At 48.2% G+C, this 23573-nt stretch overlaps 1 protein-coding gene and 1 long non-coding RNA gene across 2 annotated transcripts in view; one reads left to right on the top strand and one right to left on the bottom strand.

The window, feature by feature from the left end:
* Ror2 (receptor tyrosine kinase like orphan receptor 2) overlaps positions 1 to 23573 on the top strand; it is a 169856-nt gene that overhangs the window by 90529 nt on the left and 55754 nt on the right. The gene's annotated exons all lie outside the window — the stretch shown is intronic.
* On the bottom strand, positions 9546 to 19146 carry LOC121143659. The gene is made up of 3 exons (XR_005880957.1): positions 18921 to 19146; positions 15930 to 16211; positions 9546 to 10841 (listed from the first exon to the last, which is right to left on the bottom strand). It is a non-coding gene; the product is annotated as an uncharacterized LOC121143659 (long non-coding RNA).

The following is a 23573-nucleotide window of genomic DNA, read 5'->3' as shown; positions in this document are numbered from 1 at the left end:
ATAAAAAACAGTCACGAACTTTCTTAAGGGAAAGTAGCACAGAAATCCTTGCTTCCTCCCAACAACTTCTTTCTTAGATTCAGCCTCTCCCCATGTGCGAGGTCCTGCTTGAGTTCTTGTTCTTAGAACCTCTAACAAATGCATGTTGTGTGAGTAATGCTATACGAACATTTTAAGGAAGTATGTTTTGTGGAATCCTTTCTACTTATCCAGAGCCCAATATAATTACTGTAGCAGTTTGATAGCTGTTTTTCCAACTTAGAGTTTCTACACATACACCTTCCCTGCCCCATAAAATCTTTAAGTTGATTGTTGCAAATTCGTTTTTCCTGTTAATATTGCAGCATAAATGTCTGTCAGTGGCTAGATATACTATAGTAATAATAAGACCCCTGTTCCTTCTATAAATAAACCACCACCCTCTACCCCCCAAGTTTCGGGAGGATGGTGGGCTCGCCCTAATGTATCCACAGAGCAGCGGGCTGTATGCTGTTAGCCCTGTGTGTTCCCTGACTTGTTCCTGGGAACTGGGCTTGCATTGTAAGATATAACTTAATCACATAATCCATAAGTCCAGTGGGGCAGAAGAAAGGAAATGCTCAAAGTAAAGGCTTTGAAAAAAAATGTAGAGAACTTGTTTAAACAATTTCTGTTGACCCAAGTCTGAGTTCTAAGGCAGACTGATCAGGGTTTGTATTCAGACTCGTAGGTGTGTCTAAACACTTCGCTGTTAAGAAAACCAAGTCAGGAAGTGGATGATAAAATATAGGTGATTTATGGTGAAAGTAATGCAAACAGCGGTCAGTAGGCTTTTTTTTTTCACTTAGAGAAGGGGTGGGGTATTGGGCTCTACATCAGCAGATAAATTGTGGTCCAGTGATGTTTCCAGAGAGCATGGAGTATTTGCTGTAGCTGTGTGTCAGGCTTTGTGGCTCTCAGATCTGGCTTTGTCGCCACTAATGTTCCACACCCCAGTTCCTTGGCGAGAAGGTACTGACTGCTTAGATCAATGGCTGGGTGTTCGTTTCCTTGTCCCTGTCTAGTGAGTTGCCATCTCTCACTGATCTCAGGTGATGTGGGAAATCACTTGCTACACACGAGGCTGCAGCCTCCTGTGGGGCGGACATTAATGAGACTCACCACACACCGTCTCACTTCTGAACAAACTGAACTGCAGGCTGGTCACTCCATGGAGTACAGCCCACGAGGCAGGAATGAACGCCATCCCATCATTACAGCCCAGGACTATCTCTCTAGGGATGGCACCTCCCACAGTCAGCAAGTCCACACGCCCATCTGATGGAGGTAATTGAGATTCCCTCTTTCCAAGTGACAACCGAAACTAACTGTGGCAGTGCCGTAGAGATGTAGCCATGCAAAATACCAAAGTCACAAAAAATATACAGCAAGCATCTTTAGTGTCATACTCATTTATAAAGATACAGGAATGTTTGTACAGTACCCTGCTAATCTCATCAGGTAATACACCGGAAGTGTGTTTATCCACAAGGCAGTGTGCCAGGCCTGTGGAGGGGTATTGAGCGTATACAAGAATTGCCTGTGAGATGGAGTCCTGAGGGGGCATGATAAGATTATTAATATAATGTTATTGTTGTCAATAATGAAGACTTGACTTTATTAAAGGACTCTAATCGTCTAATAAAAGTGTTTGTACCAATATGTGGAGTATATAATGTAATTTGGGAAGCCAGAAAGAAAATGTAGCGTTCTACTTTCAATTTTTTTGTTTATTTGTCTGTTAGTTTGTTTTTGAGATAGGACTTCTCCATGTAAGCTTGGCTGTCCTGGAGCTCACTCTGTAGACCTGGCTGATCTCTGAACAAAAAAAAGAAACAAAAGGAGATGAGCGTGACTAGTCCCAGGAATAGCCGAGGAGAAGGTTTATTGTAGATATGAGGAAGAGCATAGCCAGAGGTAGGGACATCTGGGAGAGTCCAGAGTGGACATGACCCTGAGTCATGTGAGGAGACAGGGGAGCGGAGAGAGGGGAGAACTAGGTGCAGCAGCCAGGAGGCCCAAAAGAGAGTAAACAAAAAGGCCAGGTAACCAAAATGGTTGGATTATCTAGGGAAGCTTAGCCCAGCCCTCTCCCTAGGGCAGGAAAAGTTTAAGGTAAGGTGGGGTATGCCGGCCAGGAGGGCCCTCAAACAGGTAGGGAGGGACTGAGAGATGTCTATTTTGTCTTTGTGGCAAACAGAAGTCTGTGGAAATGCAGTCAGAGACATCTCTGGTGTGGCTGATTGAAGTCTTCTCCCCTCATTTTTCCAATCGTGCGGGGAACCCTCCTCACCCTCTCTTCAGGACTCGCCCTCTGCCCTTCTTGGTGAGGGAATCCCATGCCGAGCTGATTCAGGTGTCCCGTGACTTGAGGACTGTGGCATTGGTCTCATGTCCCATTCCACAGGATGTTCCAAAATATTTGAGCTGTGAGAGATGGGATGCGGCTGAGCTGGCAGCGTGCTTGACTGAGAATACATGAAAGGTCCTGGGTTTTTTTTCCCCAGTATCATAAAACAGGGTATGGTAGTTGTCTTAGTTGGAGTTTTCATTGCCGTGATAAAATGCCATGACCAACAGCAACTTGGTGAACAGAGGGTTTAGTCTAACTTATAACTCTTGGCTCAGTCCATCATCCAAGGAGGTCTGGGCAGGAACATGGACCCAGAGGCAGGAGCTGATGCAGAGGCCATGGAGGGGCACTGCTCACTGGCTTGCTCCCCATGGCTTGCTCAGCCTGCTTTCTCATAGAAGCAAGGGCCACCATCCCAGGGATGGCCCCACCCACAGTGAGCTTGGCCTTCCCACACCAATCATCAATAAAGAAAATATCCCACAGGCTTGCCTGAAAGCCAGTTTGGTGGGGGCATTTTCTCAGTGGAAGTTCCTTCTTCAGTAATGACTGTAGTTTGTGTCAAGTTAGCATAATACTAGTCAGTGCAGGAGTTCACACAGCCAGAATCCAGCAAAGGGGCTTGAAGTCCAAGGTCATCCTGGCTTATGTAGTGAATTTGTTGGGATACGTGAGATTCCGTCACAAACAAAACAAGCAAGCAACCAAACCAGCAAACAAAACTCACAACAAAAATAGCAAGAAATTAAAAATACTGGAGTTGACCGCTGGTTGCCAGTTGCCTTCCTCTTCTCCCCAGGCCCCAGGTCATGTTTAAACAAACAACCTCTGTAAATCTGGCCAGACATGGTGCTCATCTGTAATCCCAGCGCTCAGGAGGCAGGTGGATCTCTTCGAGGCCAGCCTGGCCTACATCTTATGGGACTGGCAGCCATCCACTTATGCCCAGTACAATGTCTCAGAGATCAGGGGACAGAAGTTTATTATATGCTGCTGTGTGTTTTCGCCATGGGAAGCTAGAAGTGTCACCCAGCAAGCGTCACTTCCTCATAAGGATGTCTGAAATCCAGGTGAATAACAGTCCCATTCCTGTCCCCCTGTTTCCATAAGCCACCTCTCCTTGCGGGGTATTCTTGAGTGGGGAACTCTCACTCTGTTGCTTAGGGCTAACCTTTTTCTATTCCCAAACACCTCTTCTGCATGTAGAGAGAGGGCTTCTGTGTATTGTTCTGCCAATGATAGAAGTAGTGTGTGTTTTTCCTTTTGGTCCCTGTGTCTGAGGCCTCAGATAATGACTTAGGGTCCCGGCTGCATGTCTTAACATGACTGACGCCTGGTGCTGCCTTTTCTCCTGTTTTTGTGAGTCCAGAGGACCCTGTCATTCTGGGGGGGGGTTGCCCCTTGGTAAAGGGGGTCTTGTTTTGCTGGAAGAAACACTGCTTGGCAGGGCACCACAGCCCCTCCCTGCTGCCTGCAGCCCCCTAATTGCAAACACATGGGCTGGTCTCACTGTGAGGACGCCTGATGAGGGCTGTGTGCATCCCACCCCTGGTGTCCTGTTTTTTGTCAAGGAAACCGGGGTGTCATATGGCAGGGTCAGAGGACAGCTGCTTCAGGTGGGGAACAACAGCGTTTGCTTGCATTTTGTCTGCCTCCATTTCCTGCAGTACTCACGGGGAAGGCCTTTGAAATCTCTCCTTTCCCCCCTTTCCCTGACAATGTGTTTGTGATTACAGACCTCCGAATGTGCTGTCTTGCACAGGGGAGGCCTTCCACATTGCGCATGTGTGTTCCTTCCCACTCCTGAGAGAAGCCTATTCACTTTCCCTGTGATGGGCCGAGCAGGGCCTTGCAGCCCTGTGGACCTGGAATCTCCAGGAGAGAGGGATGCTACCACCTCCAAAGCCGTGAGTGTGTCAGGGGCATCTCACAGGCTTGCTGTCCAAAAGGCCCGGCCTTACTTATTTGATTGTTTTCAAACAGGCTTTCGTATAGCCCAGGCTAGTTTTGACTCACTGTGCACTGATATTCAAGGACGGGGCTGGAGAGTTGGTCGTGCAAGCATGAGGACAGGAGTTTGGATCCAGAACTCACACGCCTTAGTTTGCTTTCTGTTTCTGAGATAAGCACCATGCCCAGGACTGTAGTCAGAGCTCAGCAATTGAAAGCAGTGGCTGTTCTTGCACAACAAATCAACCCATATGCAAACGAACAAAACTCCAAAAGTACCATGCCCATAAGTAATCTGGGGAGGAAATGGTTTATGGTTTATTTCGTCTTCCAGATTATAGTCCACCATAGAGGGAAATCAGCACAATGCCAACAGGGCAGGAACCTGAAGCGAGACAATGGAGGGATGCGGCTTACTGGCTTGTCCCCCACCTCTTGTTCAGCTACCTTTCTTTTTTTTTTTTTTTTTTTTTTTTTTGGTTTTTCGAGACAGGGTTTCTCTGTGGCTTTGGAGGCTGTCCTGGAACTCGCTCAGTAGACCAGGCTGGTCTCGAACTCACAGTGATCCGCCTGCCTCTGCCTCCTGAGTGCTGGGATTTCAGCTACCTTTCTTGTGTAGCCCAAGCCCACCTGCTTAGGGATGGCACCACCCACAGCAGTATGACATCAATTAGCAGTCAAGAAAATGCCACATAGACACGGCCACGGGCAAATCTGACAGCGTCAGTTCCTCTGCTGAGATTCTCTCTTCCTGGCTGTGTCAAGCTGACCGTTTTATCATGTAAATGCCTTGGAAGGTGGGGCAGGAGAACCCCAGAGCAACCTGGCTAATGGTATCATCCATATTGATGAGCTCTGGGTTTGATTGAGAGACCCTGCCTCAGTGACTAAGATGGAAGAGTCGTAGAGCATGATGGTTCCACATCAACCTCAGGCCTCCATATGCATCCGCACACACATGCATTTCATATGAGAAATAAAATGTCAGTGCTGACCTTGACTTCTGGATCCTCCTGCCACCATGTCCCAGGTGCTGGGATTACGTGTGTGCGCCTCCACACACAGCTCCCTCTGGCTTTTGATTATGGAAAATTAAAGGACTCTTAACAAGCTCCACCTGGCAGTCGTTCATCCGTTTCTGGATCTCAGGGCATTTCCTGCTTTTTTCGCATACAGTTTACAAATGTTTTGCGGAACCATTTGAGTATTGACATCTTGGTTTTTCCTCACCCCTAAGAAGTGTGCAGGCGTCTCCTAAAGAGGATGGCTCCAGCCGGGCGTTGGTGGCTCACGCCTTTAATCCCAGCACTCGGGAGGCAGAGGCAGGCAGATCTCTGTGAGTTCGAGACCAGCCTGGACTACCAAGGGAGTTCCAGGACATCCTCCAAAGCCACAGAGAAACCCTGTCTCGAAAAAACCAAAAAGAAAAAAAAAAAAAAAAAAAGGATGGCTCCATTCTCTGTGTCCGTATAACAGTTCCTACACAGGGAAACTAACAACTACCTCACCATAGTTGTCCCTCCCCTCCTCCTGTACCCCCCACCCCCAACTTGAGGAGGCAGCTAGTCACATGGTGTCTATAGTCAGGAAGCAGAGAGAGAGAGAGAGATGGTAGTGCTCAGCTCACTTTCTCCTTTTTACCAAGAGGACAGCCTACAGAATGGTGCCACCCACAGTGGACAGAGCTTCTCACGTTAGTAACCTAATGTAGACAGTCTTCATAGGCATACATAGAGACTTTTATCCCAGTTCCCCATCCCATCAAAATGAAGATCTCAGTCATCACAGGTGCCCAAGAGATCTTGCTACTTGCATTTGCATTTCTAACCCACTGGCCAGTAGCTGAGCCCCCAAGGCCACCCACTGGCTCTGTTTTCTCATAGATGCACCATTAAGCTACTGTGCCAGGTCTCAAGTTGGCACACATTTGTTCTACAGAGAACCACGGGGCTTTTCTTGCTCTTCCTGCTCTAGGCGATCTGGAAAGAATGACTCCGTTGTTATAATCATGCTATTGGACCTGGGTTCCAGGAGATGGCTGGGGTTTACCGAGAGATGTGGCTGGTACAAAGCCAGTTGTGGAGGCTGGCGGAGGCCCAGACTGCAGCTTGGGGTGTGTGTGGCATACGACAAGGCTGTGCAGTTACAAGCAAAACTGAGTGGAAGGAAGAACTTTAGCCGTGCGTATCAGATAATGGCAATCTGTCATCTTGCAAGTGGCTAATGTGCAGTTCTGTGACACCGATTTGAGTAATTAGAGGATTTGATCGCCAGCCATGGGAAACCTATACGAACATTGCTCTCCGTTCTTGGAAAGAAGTCAAAGACGGGGGCCGTTCGAGCGAGTCGTGATTTTTGAAGGCAGCCGCAAGCGGGATTGATTTAACTTGGCAGAAACTACAAAAACAAACACGGGTTGAGAACAGCAAAGGCTCTTGTGATCCTGCCCTGGCCTTGGAGAAAAGGAAATGCTTTGTCAGTGCACCCAAGGGCTGGAGGGCTGTGAGTTCCCTGCCCCCACCTGAGGATTTTAGTCTGGGACAGTTATAAACAAAACCCTGTGGCTGCTCCCCTTCCTCATCACTCTGTTAACAGCTAGCTGGGCCATTGTTCTCCTTCTACTTTTACTCTCCAGTAAATCCTAGTCAAGATCTTTAAACCTAGCCCTGGCTTTCTTTCCATTGCCAGGGATGCCAGATGAGGGCCTCATCTTTGTGAGATGACCTTGGGGCTGTTCATTCAAGGGATCCCTGTTGGTGGGTGGTGGACAGGGTGTTTGCTTTCTGAACGGGTGGCCATGACATGTTGGTCCTGATATCTACTGCCTAGATCATTGTGGACCACATGAGGACCGCTTGCCTGGAGTGGAATGTGCTGCTCATTGGACCTCCAGGGTTTGGCCCAGTGAGCAGAGGCCCTTCTCTGGCTCCCTGTGGTAATGACAGTGTCTTCTAAGGCACCAATATATCCAAGGGTAGGCTTGTCCTGACTTGCTGGACTCAGCTTTTGTTGGGGGAAGTCCTGTGTATATGTCAATAAAGCACTGTTGGCCAATAGGGAACCAAGATAGGTGGGACTAGGAGTCCAGGAGGACTCTGGAAAAGAGAAACACAGAAGTCAAGATGTAACACCATGGGGGTAGGAAGCCTGGAAACTTCTCTGGTAAGGGAAATGCTTAGATTAGCAATTATGGGATAAATACTTAAGTCAGAGCTAGCCAGTAAGAAACAAGCAAGGCCAACAGCTTCATAATTAATATAGCCTCCTGTGTGTTTATTTGGGACTGATGCGGCTCTGGAACCAGGCTGGCGGGAAGGCTTCCCTTTACAAGCTTTGTTGGTTGACAGCACTGGTGACTTCCACTATGAAGCCAAGGGCTTCACCGTGGAGGTCTGTTACTGTTGTCTGAGACAGGGATCTTCAATTCAATACGTCACAGTCTACCTTTTTCATGAATGTCAGCTACATTAGAAAAGAGGTCAAGCACTTCACTAGTCCCAAGAGCCTGGAGTAGCGTGACAAGTTTGTGTCATTTCTGAAGGCAGATGCTGACATTGCCCAACTGCCTACTCCAGGGCCCTGTGGCAGGAGGTAGGAGTTATCCAGGTGACAGGTAGAGCCCCAGCCCAGTGTTTTACCTGGTAGGAATTCTTGGTAGCCAGGGTTAGCCTGGAACTACCTATTGGTAGGAAGAACACCTTGTACTTCTGGTCCTCCTGCCTCTCCAACCCTCCACCCTTAGTGCTGGGATTACAGGGTGAGCCACTGGTTCTCCTACCTCCCCCCTCTTAATGCTGGGATTACAGGGCGGGCCACTGGTCCTCCTGCCTCCACTTCCCTTAGTCCTGGGGTTACAGGGTGAGCCCACGTGCAGTTTATAAAGTTCTGGGGCTCAAAACCAGGCTTCCACAAATGCTAAACAAGCACTTGGTCAACTGAGTCCCACCCGCAGGCCCCTCCTGCTCAGTGTCTCTACAGTAACTCGAAAGCCTTGATGTCAGAGGGTACACACCCCTTCCACACTTTTAGATTTCAAAGAACAGAATTGAGTAGTCCAGGTTGCTCATGAAACGGTTGTGAGTTTTCCTCTTGTCTTGATCTTTTAAAAAAAAACTAGCCTCAAAAGCAGTTACAATTGGTCCCTGGAGGTCTTTGCCCTGTTGTATGACTTTTTCTCCCCCGAGGAGAAATGAATGTCTACTCATATACATACCACACCCACGACAGAAACAATGTAACAATTCTATCCCAGAGCAGCTCGGTGAACCAGTGGGTTTAACTAGGGTTATTTATAGGAGCATGCACAACTTGTGAGTGGTTAGACCACTAAAGACATTTTCCTCCAATGACTGATAACCACCTATATATCTTGGGGATGGGAGAGGCCTCATAAGCCCTCCCCCTGTGACTGTTAATGGCCTGTAAATCCTTGAAGGGCAGGGGCTCATGAGTACTTCTCCCTCATCTGGAAAGTTAATGGGCCTTACCTTGTACAGGTCTCCTTGGGGTACTCCCCGCTGCTGACAAAGCCCCCTACTCTCCATACCCATGCTTCCTTAGCAGACCCCCCCATGGCATTCTGGTCATTCTGGTCCCCCTTTAGAGCACAAGAGGTCACTGACTTAGGGAAAAGAGACCCAGGAGTCCAAGAGCACAGCACACAGCACCTGGATGACTTCCCTTGGTGACCTTCCCACCGAAAGTGTCATGGCAGGATTGCATGGGTGGGGTGGGGGCAGGGTCATGGGTAGACAAATTTGTTAGGAACCTACTCTTGAAGTGGCAAATTCAGTCCCTGAAGAAATGAACTGATATTCCCCTCTGTGCGGCTCTGTCTTTCTGTCTCTTCCCTACTCTGTCTCTCTCCAGGGTCTCACTATGTGTAGCCCTAGCTGTCCTGGAACTCACTATATAAACAATGCTGGCTTCGAACTCACAGGAATCTGCCTGCCTCTGCCTCCCAAGTGCTGGGATTAAAGACCTGCACCACCACACCTGGCTACATTGATCCCTCTTAATGACCTAATCACCTTTAAGATTTTTATTTATTACCAGGCAATGGTGACACACACCTTTAATCCCACTCGGGAGGCAGTGGCACACAGATCTCAGTGAGTTTGAGGCTAGCCTGGTCTACAGATTGAATTCTAGTACAGCCAGAGCTACACAGAGAAACCCTGTCTCAAAATCCCCCAAAAAGATTTTTGTTTTTTATCATTACTTGTGGTGTGTGTGTGTGTGTGTGTGTGTGTGTGTGTGTGTGTGTGTGTGTGGTCAAAGGACAACTGGATGAAATTGGTTCTCCTCTTTCACCTGTCCATGGGTTCTGGAGTCATCAGGCGCGTGCTCAACCCGTTGTCCAGTGAGCCGTCTCACTACCTCCCCCCCCATCAACCTTTAAAGGCTTGCCACATCTCACTGCTGTTACACTGGGGACCAAGTCTCAGTATCAGTTTGCAGGGGACAGGCCACATGTGAACCACAGGAGACCTCCATGCCATTTCCTTAGAAATAACGGCATCAGCCCGGTTAGGGCAGCCGGCAGTAAAGTAACAACTAGACAGGGGATGGAAGATGCCAGTGAACATGGTTAGGAAGAGGCTGATGGAGTGTGAGGAGGGTGGGGTGCCTCAGAAAGGTGACGCTGCAGACTTCTTCGAAAAGGTAGCGTTTGCAGGGAGATGGGCCTTGAGATGAAGTTACGCTAAAGGCATAAAGTACACAAATCTACATCTTAGATGAGAGGCCATGCTCCGCCAATCCCAGTAGGAGGATCAGGCGGCTGCTTGGTGGAAAAGGTGAGTCTGCCTCAGGAGTGGAGGACAGCTTAACTTACCCCTTGTAAGGACATCTTTGTCGGGAGGTTGTGTGTGAGGAGGTGTGGGCCTGGGGGGTTAGGGTTAAACTGCAGCAAGGCTAGCGCGGTCTGCTGTTAGGTGTGGGCAGGGCAGAGGGAAGAGGCTGGGTTGCAGTGTCTTCTGGGAAGAGAACTGGGGACTGAAGAACAGGCCGTGGGAAGTCAGGAAGGGGAGAGAGATGGTCCTCAGCACCTGGAAGGAAGGCAGTGCTGCTTAACAAGTACACTGGAGAATTTGCTAAAATGGGAGAGTCCCAGACTGGGAACGGAGTGTCCATGAGCAGTCTTAACAAAGATCCAGAAAACCAGGGCTCATGAAGATGAACCCTGAGATGGCACCGTCCGTACCAGCATCCTCCCGTGTGGGTTTCCCTTTGCATATGTGTGCCATCCGCATGGGTACTGGCTGTTTCTGTATAGTTCTTGGGTTTTGGAAGCATCTCCTGTCTCTAGGCATCTGCCAGGCCATGTGATGCCCTGGAGTAACCAATAAAGGTGGGCTGGAGGCTGCTTTGCTGTGAGCAGTCCTGGATTTCCTCAGATGCCATTACAGTTTTTGTTCATGGGGAATCTCCTCGGAAGACTGTCTCCTTTCCAAGGCTGATGGATGAGGTCCTGTCCGTTCTTCAACAAGAAGACCCCTCTCTGGCCGGCTGATGCTGTCTGAGGCAAGAACAGTATTTACAGTGTTTATCTGAAGATTAGTGAAAATCCTGTCAAAAGCAAGAGTCAAGTTAATGCCTCTGTCCAGTTCACCCTCTTTACCTGCAAATATTTAGTGGTCTGTTTAGCATCATTCTTAAACCTGTGTTCTTTTTTTTTAATTAATGCGTAGTGTATTAGATTTTGTTGCAGAAATTTCAAACAAAATCTGTTTCCATTAATTATTTGCCCCTTAATTCTCCTCTGTCCCCGGCCCCCATTGTTCCCTTCTGCACTCAGAAGTCTCCTCTCAGCTTTCATAGCACATGTGTTATGTTCCCCCTTCCCCAACATATCCCTGAAAACGTGGTCTCTTATTAAATTTCATAGCTTATACTCACGCTCACATCCACTTGTCTAAATACATATATGTAAACATATATAGTTAGCATTCCTGTATTAGAACATGAACTTTCTTGGTCCCTGTATTATAATTGCCTTAAAAGTTGTTTTATTTTTTTTAAACCATGTTCCGTCTTTTACTACAAAAGGAAATGCCTGCAGTTTCTTTGCTACGAGAGACGCTGTAAGCTCTGTAGCGATTCCTCATCGGAGGAAAGTCATATCATACACGCCTGGGCAGAGGCTGTCAGTCATTTAAAAGTGCACTGCAGATCATTTATCATGGAGAGGGTGGTTGGTGGTGCTGTTCGTTCTTGAACTTTCTCTTAAGTCCTTAGTGTAAGCAGACCCTCACAGTTCTCCAGAACCAAGCTGCCTGCGCCCGCCGATCCTGCCTTTGATACAGTTCCCCGATTTTCTGTGCCTCGTTTTCTTGGCTGGATGCTTTGCAAGGTTGTCATCGAAAGTGACAGAAGAGTTTGGCTAAGCCGGGGAGACAAACAGAGCCTGGACTGAGCTCTTTGTTTTCCATTTTATACTCTAAAGCTTCTTATTTCACAGCCATGCTCTGAGGGTGAACTGCCCCTCAGTGTCCGAAGGGATTTAGTTCCTGCATATTAACTCCCTCTCCCTTGTTGGTACCAAAATACTTTAAATACAGGCTGGTGCTCAGTCCACTTTTCCTTTTTGTGTAGTCTGGACTGCACCCCTCGGTACAATGCCTGACACACATGAGGTCTTCCCACCTCAGCTAACCTAATCTAGAACACCCCCTGCAGTTGTGACTCAAGGCGTGCCTCTTGGGTGACCCAGGTCCTGTTAACCACCACAACTGTATTAATTAGGGGATAACAACAAGGACAGTGGTCCGTGTGTGTTTAGTACAGATTCAACCGTTATGGGTCTAGTTGCACTGCGTTCATAGGACCCAGTGTTACCTCCTCCATTTTGAAGCTGCAGTTGGTTGAATCCCAGGACACGCAGACCTGACTGTGTTAGCTTTGGACTCAGTGCCTTCCTTTCTATGGAGTCCCATCGTCTTTGCATCATCTTGACCCTTGCAAGAGAGAAGCTGGATGTTTTCTTATTGTGAGAAGTCAGGAGCACGATGTGGTCACGTCATAGTTTGATTGGTGGAGGGAGTCTGTAAACCCCAGGGAACTACAGTTTGGCTTTTCTTTTTAAGTTTGTGGACTTCTTCCAAAGTGTGAACTTAGCAGCTGGACGGCTTTCCCTAGTTGGTTAGTGTGAAGGTTTGTTTCTGTTTTCTGTTCGTATGACATGGCTAGATAGTATCTTCAGCCACTGGGCTGTGAGGAAGCCATTGTCCTGCCCTGGTCATCCAGAGTCTCTCATGCTGCAGCCCAGAGCCATCACTGTCCTCAAAGAATGCACACCAGCTAAGGACAGGGCCAGTGTCCTCTACAGGAAAATGGCAGAGCCTGGCTGTTCCACACTACTGGGGGAAGACATTTTACAGTATCAGAAACAAGCCAGGGTTAAACATTTAATTATTTATTGTGTGTGTACTGTTTGCCCGTGCACACGTGTGAAAGTGATATGTACCCGTGCAAGCATGTGTCTTCTGTCATTGCCCTCCATATTATTTTTGAGACACCGTCTCTCACTAAAAGTGGGTCTCACCCAAGCTGGCCAGTGAGCTACAGAGATGCTCCTGTCTCTGCCTCTCTAACATGGGTTTCAGATGTGTGCCCCCAGACTTGGCTTTTTATGTGGGTGTCAGGGGTGCAAATCCCTGTCCTCGTGCTTTGGACAGCAAACTCTTTCCTGATTGGTCCATCTTCCCAGCCACCTGATAAGACATTTTAGTTTCGAGCGTCTCTCCTGGGAGAGACCATGCCACGCGGTTCACAGTGAGCGTGTAGCACCGTTGCTGTGCTTACCTGGCTCTTGCTTTCTGCCACACCGAGCTTTCCCTGTGGTTTTTGCTCTTTCCTGGCATCCAAGGGCTGCTCTTGCTTGGGGACCCCTGCTTTTTCTCAGGCCATAAATACCTGTCTCTGAGAACTGTGTGATTCTGATGGTTCCTTTGGACAAGGGGAAGTCAGAAAAGCCTCTGAGGTCTGCAAGAGCTAGCCTAGAATTCATATTGACTGGTATCCATAGAATCTTCCTGAAGGGTGCTCTGGGCTCATGGCTGGGATTGGTTTCCCTAACACCTCACTGTTGAGAGGCTCCTCCTGGGCCCAGAAGGCAAGTCCTACGGTGAGGACCTGTTTACAGCCACAAAGATGCTTTCTTGTGTCTTGGTCTCACCCTGAGTCTTTGCTTGACTTCTTTCACTGTGTGGATTCTGCGTGCTGTTCCAATGATGGTAAACCTTCCCCAGCCTGGATCCAACATCCGGGAACAGGCAGGGTACCAATTAAACAATCCATGTGTGTAATGAGCCCTCCGTGACTGAGAGCATAAATTCATTCAGACAAGCAGAAGTCCTGTGGAGTGAAGGTCTAGGTTTGTGAGAGCACCACCAGCTGTAATTTGTAGGGCTTGTACTCCCAGGGGTGAGTGATGTAAACTGTGGGAAGCCAGTGTTTGCTTCATGTTTGCTTCAAGTTTGTCCCGTTTCCTTCTCTGTGAATTCATCTTAAGGGGGGATCACTTGCCAAAAAAATTCACTTTTTTATTATAAAACTACAAAAAATATGTGCATGTATGGGGGGGCGACAATGTGCACTCAAGTGCAGTACCTGCAGAGGCCAGAAGGAGGCAGAAGATTCCCTATATTTGGAGTTACAGGTGATTGTGAGCTACCCACAGGGTATTCGGGACCAAACTTGGGTCCTCTACCAGAGTAACAAGCACTCTTAACTGCTGAGCCATCTCTCCAGGCCTTGAGTTGTTGTTATTATTATTTTATGCTTTGTTTGTTAAGAGTAAATGTTTTGGTGACTTCTGTCCATGGCTACCTGGGCAATAGAGATTGACTGTGCTAAGGACTGCAGTTGGCGACGTCATACCTCAGGATAAGTCACAGTTCTTCGATTAAGGAGATAAAGTAGACAAAAGGTCAGCTGACGTCACAACTCGAGGCTGACGGCAGAGACCGAACCCGATGAACGCCTCTGCTTTCAGAGCTCCAGAAGTGGGTCCCTGGACATGGCAAGCTTTGGCTGCCTCCTGCTGCCATGACAGTCCTTGCTTTGTTTCTTGGTCAGAAGACCTGAAAAGGGAGGCATTTTTCTTCAAGAAGAACGGGACTCAGCAGAGAACTGCAGGTCTAACAGGTCACTGAGTTTCTCTTGACCACTGTCGCAGTTTACATACAGACGGCTCCAAGTGCCCTTTATGAGTACCCCGTGTACAAGTCGGGACACACACACACACACACACACACACTCACACACACTCACGCATACACACACCCACGTGCGAGTGCCCGATTCCCCCCAGAGGTGCTGATTCTGCCTTGTGTTTGGAAACCACATTCAATGTTGATTCTCACACTCACTTTGACTCCAGATTGACTGGCATCTGAGGCCTCCCCAGGTGCCTGGCTCAGGGGCTTAAAGGCATCATTGCTTTGAGGTTACTTATGTGGGAAATGTGAGGTTTGGATGCTGCCAACCAGTAATTCACTCAGCCTGCTCATTTTCATCTACGCTTCCATTTCTGGAGACTGGATCTGGGTGATTCACATGGATACAGGTAAACAGAGATGGAGGCGCTGTATAGGCGGTAGCAGAAATGAAGAATTCAAGGATCTGAACAACACCAAAGCAAACAGGGCGTCAGGGCTCTTGGACTATCAGGAAAATTCCTCTCACCCCCCTCTCTGTCTCTGTCTCTGTCTCTGTCTCTGTCTCTCTGTGTGTGCGCGCGCGTGTGCGTGTGTGTGTGTGTGTGTGTGTGTGTGTGTGTGTGTGTGTGTGTGTGTGTGTCCGAGCGTGAACTGAGCACTCCCGAGCGTTAAAGCCATGGCTTTGTGTATGTTAAATGAGTTCTAGCACTTGAGCTGGCCCTTTTTCAATTTGATTTTGAGACACGATGTTGCTCAGGTTTCCCTGGTTGGCCTTGAATCCCTTGAAGCCACTTGCCTCAGTTTGCCAAGTCCTAGGAGTACAGTGTGGACTACCACATCTGGCCAGCATTTGCTTTAATCAGGGATAATGAGGTATGCAGATATGGACATTATTGTCACAAAATAAGTTTTCATACTCACAAACTCAAGATGTAGGACGCCGGGGAGTGAGGAGGTAGAGAGAGAAGAGGGCCTGCGAAGCCCGGGAGTGAGTAAGTAGAGAAGACCTGTGTGGACCCCTTGATTATAGCTCTGAGGAAAAGGTTCCTAAATAAACAAAGCGTATTTGGGGTTGGATCATGTGTCTTGAGTTGTCCCAGTCATCCAATCCCTGGCCTGGAATGAAGGAGATAACTTACAGGCCATTGTTTGCTGTCTCTAAGCGTCAGCCACCCTTGGAATAAGATGTCTCTCTAGGGCCAGCAAGGCAGCAGATGACAAACTTCAGAAAACAAAGACTATTGCAACCCATAATTAATGTCCCTCTTCCTTAAGGGGGACCTTGCTGGAGGAGGCTGGAAGGAAAAACCCCCAGGAAAAGCTGGTTTTCTAAAGTGGGATGAACCAGGACCACCCCGTTTTCCCCAGACACCCCTGACCACATATCTCCTCCTGCTCCCTGCAGTGTGGCTCCTGGAGGCTCATTTGAGGAATGGCATTCCTACCTCTTGTAGGTTCCTGCCCAGCAGGAGCGGGGCAGCATGCAGGTGACTCTTCACTCTAATTCCATTCTCAGCAATTCTCAGTAAAGCCGATTAGTCCAGCACCTCCCTCTGAGGGACTAAGCAGCTTCCCATCATGCCCCAGGCTGTGGTGATAGCAAAATTCAGACTGGAGTTCAACTTCCTGAGGTTCAAGAGGCTGCTGGCTGGTATGGTTTCCGGGAAGAGTTCTCACTGTCATGTCATCTATTTCACGGTGAAAACCACGCCTGGCCCAGAGCGATCCTGAGAGAGGATTTAGAAGGCAAACACGAAAAGCCGTCAGCACACACCTTCTGAGAAGCGAGTTTGAACCCTGAAGCGCCTGCAGGATTGACAGGTGTGGTTTTGCCTTCTGCTCAAGCAGATGCTTCCCCGGCATTACCTGCTGTAATACATAGTCATTTGGTTCTACTTGCGGAGACCCAAACATACCACCACACCAGCTACCCAGCTTTGCGCTTCTGACAGCTGCAGGCAGAAGCCCTACATATCAGCAGAAACAGTCAACCAAGGAACAGCTTGGTGGTTCCTGCTGACTCTGTAAAAGTCCTCATGTGTGACATGACAAGGACTGTGTGAGCCACCCTCAGGGGTATAGCCAGCAACTTGTAGGCTGAGTTCTTTGACTGCTGTAAGCCCTCTAAGCTCTAGAAAAAATCCTGCAACTGAATAGATTTTTGTTCCTTTAACCACAGAAATGTCTGTTGTCACATGCATACCCAATTGTCACTTTGAAAGCATCCCACTTTTACTGTTTATCTAAACCCTCAAGCTTCGTTTTCAGGAGCCCCGTAGCTGAGTCTAGGATCAGCATGTAACTATCTGACCAATGGGTGTCCTCAGGGTAAGACACCCATGGAAATGGGTTCTCAGTAGACCATGGGACAGTTTGGGAATTTGCAAAATTTGTGCAGCTTGCAAGTTCTTTTCTCTTACATATACTGTTGATTCTTTTGGCGGTTTTTAGTTTTATTTTGTCAGTCACACATGCACAAGTTTTAATTGTCCCTGGAAATTCTGTTCTGCCTCAAATATTTTCCCCCTAAGTTTCAGCAGGGGGCTAATGTTTCTCAAATCTCTTACCTGGAATTACTAACTGCAACTCCCAATTCTGGGAACTTTTCTGACTCAATAGAGACATTTAGGCACATAGGAGAAAACAACACTTGGAGCCTTAGCCATGTCTCGCAGCTCTGGGAAGGAGAGTAAGGCATGCATACACCGAATAGGGGAAAGCCTCAGGAATACACATAATGCCAACTGTTAAGAGTAAGTTCCCTGGGCACCAAGCATATAGAATCAATGACAGGATCTAGTATGGTCCAGTGAGGAAATAATGCAATGTAAAACAATGGATGGATAGACCATCTTTGCCATACACAGGAGCTTGTATTGGTGGAAGAAGTGTGGAACAGTGGGACGGGAAAAGAGTATCGTCTAAATCTGCCCTTCACAGAGAGATTAAGAGTACTGTCTAAATCTGCCCTTTACAGAGAGATTAAGAGCACTGTCTAAATCTGCCCTTCACAGAGAGATTAAGAGTACCGCCTAAATCTGCCCTTTACAGAGACATTAAGAGTACTGTCTAAATCTGCCCTTTACAGAGAGACTAAGAGTACCGTCTAAATCTGCCCTTTACAGAGACATTAAGAGTACTGTCTAAATCTGCCCTTTACAGAGAGACTAAGAGTACCGTCTAAATCTGCCCTTTACAGAGAGACTAAGAGTACCGTCTAAATCTGCCCTTTACAGAGAGACTAAGAGTACCGTCTAAATCTGCCCTTTACAGAGAGATTGTGGCACAGGACCCTCAAACAGAAATGGGAATGGTATAAAAGCATGTCTTGCAGACATGGGAGAAATGTTTGGGTCTGAGCACTGTTGTCCTTTAAGCACTGAACCCATGTCCATTACTTTTTAACTCTGTAACTGCCAGTAGCTGCCAGCTGACATCAGCGCTGCCAGAGCAGGATGTGTCTGCTCGATGCTCAGTTAAGCAGCAGAGATGCTGACCTCTCTGTCTAGAACAAGGTTATGGAGGGGGTGGGAAGTGTATCTGGGAAAGCATAAAGAGGAGCATTGGGGCTTTTACAATGATTGTGGTGTCTTTTTTAAAAGCTAAAAACAGAAGCCGGTAATAAGGCTGTCCGTGTAAGCCTGGTGGAAAGGTCTGTTAAAGCATAAATAAAGACAGCTTGGACTATTTGGGGCCGCTTGAGTGCAGCCCACCTGGTGGTCAGAATTTTCCTGTGCCAGCGTGCCTTCTCTGCCTCCCATGTAAACCTGAGCCAAGGCAGCACCCTGGCACTTAGGCTTTGTAGAAAGGACCTCCTTCTTGTCTGTCTTTATTTGCTGTCACATTTTGTCACAGACAGCTATGCAGCATAACTGCAGTAGCAGATACAACTGGAACAAGCTGGTTTGGGAGCATAGCCAACCATTCATGGTGCTATCTGTAGTTCCCATCACACAAGTATATGAGTGTCACCCGGTGGATAGCTGAGACTCGGTCAGCTGTGCTCTGCTTTGGCTCTTGAGTCTGCCAAAAGGGCTTAGTCACCAGTCTGTAGTTCTGATGGGAGGGGTGAACCCTTGAGAAGCTGGGCCTGGTGGGAAGAAGTTAGGTTACTGGTAATGGAACTGCAGTCCATCGGTGAGGCTTTCTTTGCTTCTGACCACCAAGGGGTAATCTCCCACCATGGTGGGCTGTGTTGGCACAGGCCCAAAGCCACAGGCTCAAGGGACCATGAACTAAAACCTCGAAACCCTGAGCGCAAACACAGCCTTCTACATTTTAGGTTGATTCTCACAAGTATTTTGTTGCAGCAACAAAGGGGAGATTCCCACAGCACTTGCCAGTCCATGGCTTTCTTTTCTTTCTTCCTTTTATTTTAAAGTTTTTCAGCTGCCCCATGATGGGGACTGGATGTTTGTGTCTTTCCAAGTTCTTACCTTGACGTTCTGACCCGTAATTCGATAGGACCAGGAGGCAGATCTTCAGAAAGTGATAAACAAGTCCTCGGAGGTTCGTGAACAAAGTCAGTGTTCTTGGAAAAGAGTCGACGGAGAGAGACGGCCTAGGGCACCAGGCAGGAAGCATGCAGACATGCGCTTTCCACCTGCCAGAGATGTACTCAGGGCCCCCTGCACCCCCGGTTCTTCTGTACTGCATTGCTGCCGCCAGCCTCAGCTGGAATCCAGGGCTGAGGGCAAGCACCATGTGACCCTGTGCCTGTGCTCAGCCCCTTTATGGGGCTGACAGTACGGTTAACCCCTTCTGAGCCACAGGAGCCTTCCTGATGCCAGAGGCTGAAGAAAGAGTAAGTCTGGCGGTTCTGAGCCCAGTAAGTTAAAATAAACTTCAGTTGCTTTTACCAGAGAAGAGGCCATTTCCAGAAGCATGCAGTGTGCCCCGAGGCTAGCTCGCTTGGCACAGTAGCGGAGTGTTGAGGTGCTGGGATTGTAGAGTGAAGCAAGTCCTTTGTCTGCTGAGGCATCTCCTCAGATCTATAGTTTTCTGTCTTTTTGTGTGTGTGTGTGGGGGTCTATCTTAGCCTGCTTCGAGCATCTATCTCCATACTAGAACACTGAAGACCCAGTCTTGTATCACACACAGAACATGTAGGCTCACAGATCTGCTGTCTGTGGCATGAACAGACACTGTTTTGTGTGACTAGAAGGTTCTGAGAGTTGGAGTTGGTGGGTCTGTGGGGTGTGCGTCATTCTGAGAGCTCTGCCACTGTCTACAGTGGAGCTCATTGCAGTCCTGTCACCTTACCTGGGTGGAAGCGCTCCCAGTAACCCTTAGCCTGACTAAACACCCTGTGACCCTGCCCTCGAGGTGGGTGCCAGTCAGTTTATTACTATATATTTAATTTAGTGTGTGCGTGCACATATGTGTACTCACTGTGTGCATGTATGTATGTGCACTCAGTGTGTACATAAGGAGGCCAGAGGTCAACTCCAGCTGTTTTTCCTCAGGTGTTAACTACCTCACGTTTTTGAGATGGAGTCAGTCTCTCATTGACTCTTAACTTACCGAGAAAGCTGTCAGGCCAGAGAGCCCTAGGGGCCTGTCTGTCTCCAGTGTTGGGATTGTTTTTTGGTTTTTAGTGTTTTTTTTCCGGTTTTTCGAGACAGGGTTTCTCTGTATTGTTTTGGAGGCTGTCCTGGAACTGCTCTATAGAACAGGCTGGCCTGGAACTCACAGAGATCCACCTACCTCTGCCTCCCAAGTGCTGGGATTAAAGGCGTGCACTACCAATGCCCGGCCATTGTTGGGATTGTTAAGTGTAGCCCTTCACGCCCCCCCCCCCCCACTTTCCATGGCTGCTTCTTGGTTCCTCGTGTCACAGATCATACAAAATGACCTGAGTTCATAACAGTCTCCAAAACCCTGAATCAGCATATCCTGTTCACCACCAATTATCTCAAATTACCGCAGTCTGTGACTTCCAACCAGCCGTATGGTTTAATCTGCCTTGCAAAGCCTGGGTGATTCTAACTGGAAGTGTCCAGTCAGGGGGCCTGTCTCAAGGGAACCCAGCTGCACACAAATCCCCAGAAGTGTTCTGTTTCTTACAGGACACACCTGTATCGGTAGCCTCGTCCCAGATGGCAGTACCTCTCCCTCTCTCCGTAGATTGTCTGGCTGGGCCTCACCCGGTTCCACTAACTTCAGGCAGCGCAGAGGGGACACTTGAGTGCCTCAGTTTACACAGACATACAATCTCCCACGAGCAAACAGTGACTCAAAGCAGTTTGAGCCAAACCCTTGTATACTGGGGTGAGCAAGGTGCTGGAGACTCCAACATGCAGGAGACTGGGGTTTGAACCTGGGCAGGTAGTTATGGAGAAGGGGGCTGTGAAATTTAGAGGGTAGTGAAAACTCAAGGTGATAGTCTCCGTGGAGAAAGGAGGAGAGGAGTGTCAAGGTGGCAACTAGCCTGTATTGTGAAGACAGAACTAGGCTCCCTGACATGCCATGGTCTGCCCCTCCCCCATGCTTGGAATTATTGATAGGCAAAAATAACGATTGGTGGGAAGTGCAAGCTGGGTAGACGCTGGGGAGATAGCCTTCCCCCGCAGAGGGTGTCCTGGCCACGGAGAGTGGCAGGAGGCCCCTTATGGCTGGCTCTCATTACACCCTCCTGTCTGCATGTTTTTAACCTCCAGGATGAAAGTGTTTCAGGCCTCTTCGCCCATCCACTTTACATGGTGCTAGACTTGGCATCTGTTTGGGTAAATATTTTAAACGGGGCTGTGGCCTGTTAAGGGTACCTTGCTGTCTTGGAGCTGGTGCTTTTGGAGGAGTGCTTGTTTGTATAAATAATGAGTCTCTTTGGAAACACAGATGTCAAGTTCCTGAGTTGGGGTGGGTAGCTGTTGAAGCAGCTGTTAAAGGGCTGTGAACTTCTGGTCCCTCCTGCTTCTCTCTCTTCCCGACCCAGGCCCTGGTCCTATCCCTCTGGTTGTCCGTTTTGTTTGCTTTTTAAAAAGGAACTTATTTTTATTTTATGTTTGTGTCGTTTGCCTTCATGCATATTATGAACACTACCTGTGTGCCATTCCTGGTGCCTACAAGAAGCTAGAAGAAAGCATAGAATCTGCTGGAATTGGGGTTACCAGATGGCTGTGAGCTGTCTTGTGATTGCTAGGAATTGAACCCAGATCCTCTTCAAGAAAACCAAGTGCTCTGAACTGCTGAGTCATCTCTCTAGCATTCCTCAAAGGCAGCCATTTTAAGAGAGGGAGGGTCTTACTGTGTAGCCCTGGTTGACCTGGAACTAGCTGAGGAGACCAGGTTTATCTCCAACTCACAGAGATCCACCTGTCTGTGTCTCCTGAGTGGTGGTATTAAAGCCGTGTACCACAGTGCATTTGGTTTTATTACTCAGTAACTATTGTGTGGCTTTTTTCTTAGGGAGCTGAACAAATAAATGGCTGTTTACCCTAGATAGGCACCTGAGGCAAACCAATAAACTTGTTCCAGCCAAGTCTAACTTAGTGACACAGCGAGCTTATTGGGGTCACTTACAGGAGCAGGGGTGACTCAAAAGCAGATGCATCGCTGAAAAGCCCACCCCAGCATGGGTGATGGACATGAAAACTCCATCCTTGGAGCTCACTGTGCAGCTTCAGTAAGGCTGAGGGGGGGAACCTCAACCCCAACAGTCATTACTCTTTGCTTGGGTAATAACCTTACTAACCTTATAATTTCAGGAACTTCCTGAGACTTGTAAATTTTACTTCCTGAGTCTTAAATTGCCTCACTCCAGGGAGGGAAAATTTCCATCTGGCTAAATAGCTACACAAGACAACTCTCAAAGGGAAGGCTGCAAAGAAGTCACAGCCTTCTTCCTGCGAGTCAAGTGTTTCCTTAAATAGTGTTTCTGGCATCCTGAAGTCAGCCAGTGTGTCCCTCCCACCTCTGAACAAGATAGGTTGAGTGCAGAAGTTACATTACAGATACGGAAGGCGTTAGGTCGTGATAAACCCGCTGATAAACCAGCTACAGCTAACCTGTAGAGCATGCTGGCTGAGCCAGGCTGAAAACTGTGGTGTCAGCCATTTCTCCTCATGATCACAGAGCTGGTGGGATGCTGACAGAGGGTCAGACTGCTTCTTGCCACGGTTAAAGATAAGGAGCACAGTTCTTACACGTTCGGTCTCTTTTAGAGCAGTATGAGCTGAGCAAATGATACTGGAGATGGGGTTGCATGCACATTGCTGTTCTCCAGGGCCAGGGACCCAAAGAAACAAACACAAAAGCTGGACAGGAAGCCCCTGCTGGTAATTCTAGCACGCAGGGAGCCAAGGCAGGAGGATTGCCTCAGATTCAAGGTCATCCTGGTGTACATGAGTGCCAGAGCAGCCTGTCTCAAAAAATAATTAATAATAATAAGTTAAACAAACCCCCCCCAAGGCAGAGTGAAACAAAACACAAAGGAACAGGGCCTTTTCAGATGGTTTAGTGAGTATAAGTATTTGCTGTGTGTCTTAGGGTTTCTGTTGCTGTGAAGAGACACCACAATCACTCCAACTCTTATAAGGGAAAACATTTAATTGGGGTGGCTCGCTTACAGTTCAGGGATTTAATCCATTATCACCATGGGAGGACATGGTGTGACGCAGGCAGACATGGTACTGGAGAAGGAGCTGAGAGTCCTCATCGTGATCCACAGGCACCAGGAAGTGAACTGTCTGCCACTCTAAGCATAGCTTGAGCCAAACGGACTTCAGTCCCCGCCTCCACAGTGACACACTTCCTCCAACAAGGCCACACCCACCTGCTCCCACAAGGCCACACCTCTAATAGTGCTACTCCCTGTGAGCTTATGGGGGCCAGTTACGTTCAAACCACCACACTGTGCAAGCCCGGTGACCCGGGTTCCATCTTTGGAAGCCCTGGTGGAAGGATAGAACCCATTTCTGGAAACCATCTTCTGGCCCCATGGACTCTGCCCCATATGTGCACCTACCATGACTTTCATGCAAACAGCAAAATAAATTTTTTTTTAAGTTTCAAAATGGAAACAAAAACTAAACAGAAACCTGGCATATATTTCAGGGTACAGCATTATTCTCAGCAGGTACCTGACGAGG

This window comes from Mesocricetus auratus, unplaced genomic scaffold (assembly GCF_017639785.1).
Source record: "Mesocricetus auratus isolate SY011 unplaced genomic scaffold, BCM_Maur_2.0 Super-Scaffold_100013, whole genome shotgun sequence".
Lineage (NCBI taxonomy): Eukaryota > Metazoa > Chordata > Mammalia > Rodentia > Cricetidae > Mesocricetus > Mesocricetus auratus.
Note: the sequence above shows the minus strand (reverse complement) of the source record. Positions and strands in the feature narration are given on the sequence as shown.